The sequence below is a fragment of the Coffea arabica genome, chromosome 10e (genome assembly GCF_036785885.1).
Source record: "Coffea arabica cultivar ET-39 chromosome 10e, Coffea Arabica ET-39 HiFi, whole genome shotgun sequence".
NCBI classification, from domain to species: Eukaryota; Viridiplantae; Streptophyta; class Magnoliopsida; order Gentianales; family Rubiaceae; genus Coffea; species Coffea arabica.
The window spans coordinates 31810499-31816979 of NC_092328.1; positions in this window are offsets into that span (position 1 = coordinate 31810499).

A 6481-nucleotide genomic window follows, 5' to 3' on the forward strand; every position below is an offset into this window, starting at 1 on the left:
CTTGTTTTGCTCCTCAAATGGGTCGGCCAAGACGAAGAAAATGGAGGAAAATTGGGTCAAAAATTGGTTTTTAGTAAAGGTGAAAGTTAGGTCAAAGTCCACCTTCCAATGGGTTTGTAACACTTGGCACTTTGAATGTTTAAAGCTTATCTTCTCACTCCCAATGGTTAGTCTATTTAACTAACCTCTAATCATCTTCTAGCACCTTGTAAAATAATAACACTTAACACAAAAATCACGTAATCACCAAAATTTTATCGCACTAGCGGGTCCCACGTCTGTAATGCGTTTCAAATGTAACATACACTAACTTATACTAGGATAATGATTTAAAATTGTACTTGCTTAAAAAAATGCATAGAAACTTTAATATTATAAAAGCAAGTATAAAAATGTAGGCAAAAATAAAATAATGCCCAGAAAAATGTGAACATTGTCGGGTTCTCACATGTGTACTTCCGATTAAGGAGACATATTTATTACCTTGTGGTCAATTCGTCAGCCCTAGAGTTTTTTTTTTTTTTTTTTAGTTTTGAAGCGCGTCAGCTCTAGAGTTTGAATTAGGTATTCTTAAATCAAAGTAAATAGCTCATCATTTCCATTACTCAAACTAATTATAATCATGTTACAATTTCAGTCGGATCTAGTGACTCCAACTTAATTATATATGGCATTAGGAATTTCACGACCATAAACAAAAATATAAATAAATTAATAAATAATTTCATGACCATAAACATGTAACTAAGAGTTTTTCTTCATCCAAAAAAAAAAGTGGCTAAGAGAATTAATATTTTGGGGATTTAAGGATATAATTGAAATATTTATGCAGTGTATATGACCAATTTTTATACATCAGGAAGTGGGATTGGATATGCGTTGATATATAAGATTTTAAGAGATAAAAGTGGCCAAATGTCCAACCAATGCAAATCTAGTTTTCTCTGAATTTATGATCATAATTGTGAAGTTTTGAAACGTTTGCCCACATCAAATGGTTAAAAGAAGTGGAACTTTTACAGTTATGAGAAACAATTTGTAAAGAAGAGTAAGGCCCTGTTTGCTAACTCAATTCAACACTTAAACTTAATGGATTCAATTTTTAACATATTCAAACCATTTGATAATCAAAACTAAATATCTGAATTAATTAAGTGGCACTGAATTTTCTAGGCAAAACTTGGTTAAAGGAACAGTTTGATAAGGAGCTTAATTTGATATGCAAGTATAATTGTCTTTAATTTAATGGTCATAATCATGAAGTTTTGAATTTTTTGGTTACATCAAATAATTAAAAAGTGGAATTTTGTTAGTTCAAGCAAGTAGTTTGATAAGGAGCTTAATTTGATGTGCAAGTCTAATTTTCTTTAACTATGTGATCATATGTAGGCCCACAAAAATAATTAATATAAGTCACAAGACTTTCACGATTAAATGAAAACCATAAGAAGAGAAAATAAATCCAAAGACTAAAAGACAAAATAGAGGAAATAGAACTGGAGGCTTTTATTATCTTTCTGAATCTTTTCTTTCTCTCTTACACTGATAGACCAAGGCCTATGGTGTTTATATAGACTACCAATTACCAAAAAACCTATTGGGATTTAAACTACTAAAATATACTAGTAAAAGGAAATCACAAATAAACAATAAATTAAATCCTAAAAAGATTTGATTTAATAATCCTACATTGCCTCTCTTAAACAAATGTCTTCAAATCGCATCATACCACGCATCTTCTTCAACTTGAGAAACAACTCCACCTTCAATGGTTTCGTGAAAACGTTTGCCACTTAATCATCACTCTTACAATAATCAATGGTAATTTCCTAATTTTGAAATAGTTCACGAATGAAGTGAAACTTGATATTAATGTGCTTGCTTCTTCCATGAAATACTGGATTCTTTGATAGTTCAACAGTAGACTTGCTATCACAATAGATCTTGGTAGGACCAACTTGTTCATACCGTAGAAAATCAAGTATTCTTCTCAACCATAATACTTGAGTTGCACTATGTGCAGCTGCCATATACTCCGTTTCTGCTGTAGATAATGCCACTACTTGTTGTTTCTTAGAAGACAATGAAAATATACCACTGCCTAAATAAAAGGCATAGCCTGATGTACTTCTCCTTTGAATCATGTCACCAACCCAATCACTATATGTAAAGCCAACAAGATTAGAATTGTTAGCATATGGATAAAAGATATCATCAGATTGTGTACCTCTAATGTATCTTAAAATCCTTTTGGTCACCTGCCAATGTGATTGATGTGGAGACACCATAAACCTACTAATTAATCCAACACCAAAAGTAATGTCAGGCCTTGTAGACGTCAAGTATCTTAGACTACCAACCAATCTTCTAAAATTAGCAGCATCAACAAATTCACCACCCCTATCTTTCACCAATTTCAACTTCTTTTCAACTGGAATCAACATAAACTTGGCAGTATCCATCTTAAAGCTTTTTAATATGTCACCTGCATATTTCTTCTGTGTAATAAATATGCCATGATTTGTTTGAGAAACCTCAATGCCAAGAAAATATGATATTAATCCCAAGTCAATCATCGCAAAATGACTAATCATAGTCTCCCTGAATTCAGAAATCACTTTGGGATTATTGCCAGTATAAATCAGATCATTTACATATAAGCATACAATAAGAATATCACTATCAGGATTGAACTTGATATACAAAATATGCTCATATGAACATCAATGAAAACCATTTCTAATAAAGTAAGAGTCAATATGATTATACCAGGCTCGAGGAGCTTGTTTCAAACCATATAAAGCTTTCTTTAACCTATAGACTTTATTTTCTTGCCCTTTCATTACATAACCTGGAGATTGCTCAACATATACTTCCTCTTCAAGAATTTCATTCAAGAAAGTAGATTTCACATCCATTTGATAAATCTTCCAAGAATTATTGGCAGCAATAGATATAATCATGCGAATAGTATCTAGTCTAACAACTGGAGAAAAAATTTTGAAATGATCAATAGCTGCCTTTTGCTTGCATCGTTTAACCACTAATCTTACTTTGTAACGAAATACCCCTCTAGGTGGCTTGTATTTGGTCTTGTAAATCCACTTGACACCAATTAAGTTCTTATCATATGGAAGTGTAGTCAGTTCCCATGTCTTAGTTTTCTTAATTGCATGTATCTCCTCGTCCATTGCTTGATTTCAGTGATCATCTTTGACGGCATCCTCAAAGGTAACTGGATCACAATTTACAAATAAAGTAAAGTTTACAATATCTTCATCTGACAATTCATTATCGTTACCAACAACATAATTCTCCAAGCGAACTGGCATGCAATGTTCTCATTGTGGACTATTAGAAGACTACATAAGATTTGACTGCCCCTAGAAGATGAAGGAACACCAGCATGTTGTCTGGACTACTCTATTGGTTGATTAGACGAATTCCTTTCATCCAAATAAAATGGCATTGGTGATTCTTCAGTGTAGAAAGCTCAATACTCATCAAATGTGACATCTTTGCTAATAATCACCTTTCCCGTATCTGCGTTGAACAGCTTGTAACCTTTGGTTTCATGATTATTGTGACAGCCCCACCTCCCCCTAAGGCGAACCAAAGGGTTCGGCGGACCGCCTGCCCAGCTCTCGCCGGGACTCAGTCGTTCACTCACACAAATCAGAAATAGATCCACAAGAAAGAACAAAACGAGGATCCAAACCTTAAAACAAAACTTATATACATTGCTATCTCCGAAAGTAGTACAACCGATGAGAATACAAAAGTTCTCAAGTCACCATACAACCAGCCCGTGCCAAGCACTAGGGCGAGAACCAAAACAAAACCAAAACTAGACCCAGCCAGTCGGTACAGAGCTCTAGCCCTTGCTCGCCTTCTCCTGTCAAGGAAAACAAAACTAAAGGGATGAGCTAAAAGTTCAGTGAGGTTCCGAACATAGAATCAAGCCATAAATCAAACAATAAGTCAAGAAACATTTACAACATTTACAATAGTCACACATGAAAAGGATACGTTCGTTCATTCGTTCGTTCTCCTGTCATTCCCCTTATTCCTTCATTCGTTTGAAAATGCATTGTTCATTTATCAATAAAACCCTCGTTCGTTCGTTCGTTCGTTCATTTCATTCAACCCTTCCTGGGCATTGGCCAGGCTCCACCAACCTCCACCAACCTACAAGGTAATACTCGAGTATACCAAACGTTCACCCAGGTCACCATATCGCCCGACCGAGTCCGCTTCTGGCTCGAGTCGATCGGTAACAAGGGGCAGTGGCCAGTTCAGCCAAAAGGCTTACATTCATGCACAAGTAACATTTCAATCGTTCAGTCATTGAAAATTTCATAATCATTTAGGCTGATAAAGTACACACTCGCCTAGAAAACTCGTTTTGGCTAATCATTGAAAGCGTTTAACATGTTATCAGTCATATACACAAGCCATATAATCAAGAAACATAACAAACAAGGAACACTCACCGAATTATGTAAAATAACGTCCAAAATGTCCTATCGAATCTTACCCTCGGTCACCGAGAAAACCTATGATTCAACGAGAAAGAATATTACAATTCATCTAGCAAAACAAGTAAGTGGAATCAAGGAACTCGACTAGTTACGAGTAAAACGGATAAAGGTGACTTTAAAGTGAAAATAAAGCCATTTGGATCTGTGGACGGAAACAACTAGGGTGTCATAAACCAAACTCAAAGGGTTATAACAGTTCCAATGGAAAACACTTGAATCAAAGCCAAGTCGGAAATATTATTTTGCGGAATCGTTTATGTGGTCCAAAATCAATATACATTCAAGTAGGTATTATGGCCTACATGTTTTGACTGAGAAAACCTTAGGTCATACCTCTATATTTTGGTATGAAGTAGTAAATAAACATTTGAAGGTTCAAATGGAAAAAGTATCATGTTTTAAGATGGAAAACGGTCATAGTATTTGCCAAACGAAAATATACAAGTTCAAATAGAAGCTTAGCCCTTGAGCGAAAATTTGGGCAGCATGCCCTTTGTATTTTCCTATTTCCAGCCATTTATGGCTTCATTATTTTTCTTATTCAAACCCAAAGGTACACACCCAACAAGTTAATTTCAATAGCCGTTCAGTAAGCTCCAAGTAGTACAAGTACAATTCAAGCTAGGGAAAAGTCCGGAAATGAAAGTTAAGCTCTAAACCATAAAAACAGTTTTTGACATCATTTTGCGGTTTTGGCACCATTGGCACTACGATTATCGGATGGAGGTGCAAGATACACCATTTCGAAGCTAAGAGATAGTACTACAATGTTGAAGAAGGATACTCAGTCCAGTTTCTAGTGAAATCAGGTCAAAAAATTCAATATACTAAACCAGAACCGCAAAAACAGGTTCACCAATCGCATTCTGGTTCAAACATCATAAGTCAGGCTACCTAAGTCCAAATCAAGTGATTCCAAAGCCATCAGAAAGCTAAGATAGAAGGATACAATTCTTAAGAAGACATCAACAACCAAATCAGAAGCATTCCCAACAAAACAACCAATCACAGACGCAATTATCAAATTCGGGTAGAAACAGGGCAGCAGGGGTAATTCAGTCTTTTCACAATCTACGTTGCTCTGATTGACCTGAAATTTTGTAGGCATCTCTAAAATATCATTCCCTACAAATTTCATGTTTTAACCCAAGGCTAATTCGGCCTCTAACAATGATGAACAGTGCCAGGCAGAATTGGGGAAAAATGAAACCCTAATCTGGAAATTTTTGCTTCAAACCAGAAATTTTCCACTAATCATTACAATTATCATACCAAAGCTTCATTCTAACCCATACTAGCCCATCATACATGGCTAATCAACATTAAACATATAAAAACAGAAAAATTATGCATAAAATCAAAAATTCATCTAACACCACAAAAAGTCATGAAAACACCCACAAGATCACCTCCTTAACTCCCACAAGCCACTAATCGACTATTATTAAGAGCAAAAGGAAATTGTCTAGAGAATTTACCTTGAAACTTGAGGAAAGATGATAGCCTTGGGTTTCTTTTACAATAATCACTCCACCAAGACCTTTGTTCTCCCTTAGATAACACTCTTATGGAAGGGTTTGCGATTCTATCGGTTGAAACTCCAAATTTTAGCAAGAAATGGAAGGAAAATTTGAAGGTTCTCTCTTGGTTTTTCACCTTACAAGAGCCGGCCAACAAGCTAGAGAAATGAAGTTGTTTTTGTTCAATTTTTTGTTAAATTGGTAAAGTAAGAAATTGGTCAAAGTCCAAAGGTTAACCACTAAGTGACACTTGTCACTATAATTAATGCATGACTATCCTTTTGTCTCTCCACTCTCATCCATATAACAACCTTCAATTATGTGAGGACCCATACTTTTCTTAATTTCTAGGTTTTAATTTCTTTTAATTGCACGTTTTTCCACATTTTCTTTATTCAAAAATTTTAAAAAATAAATTTT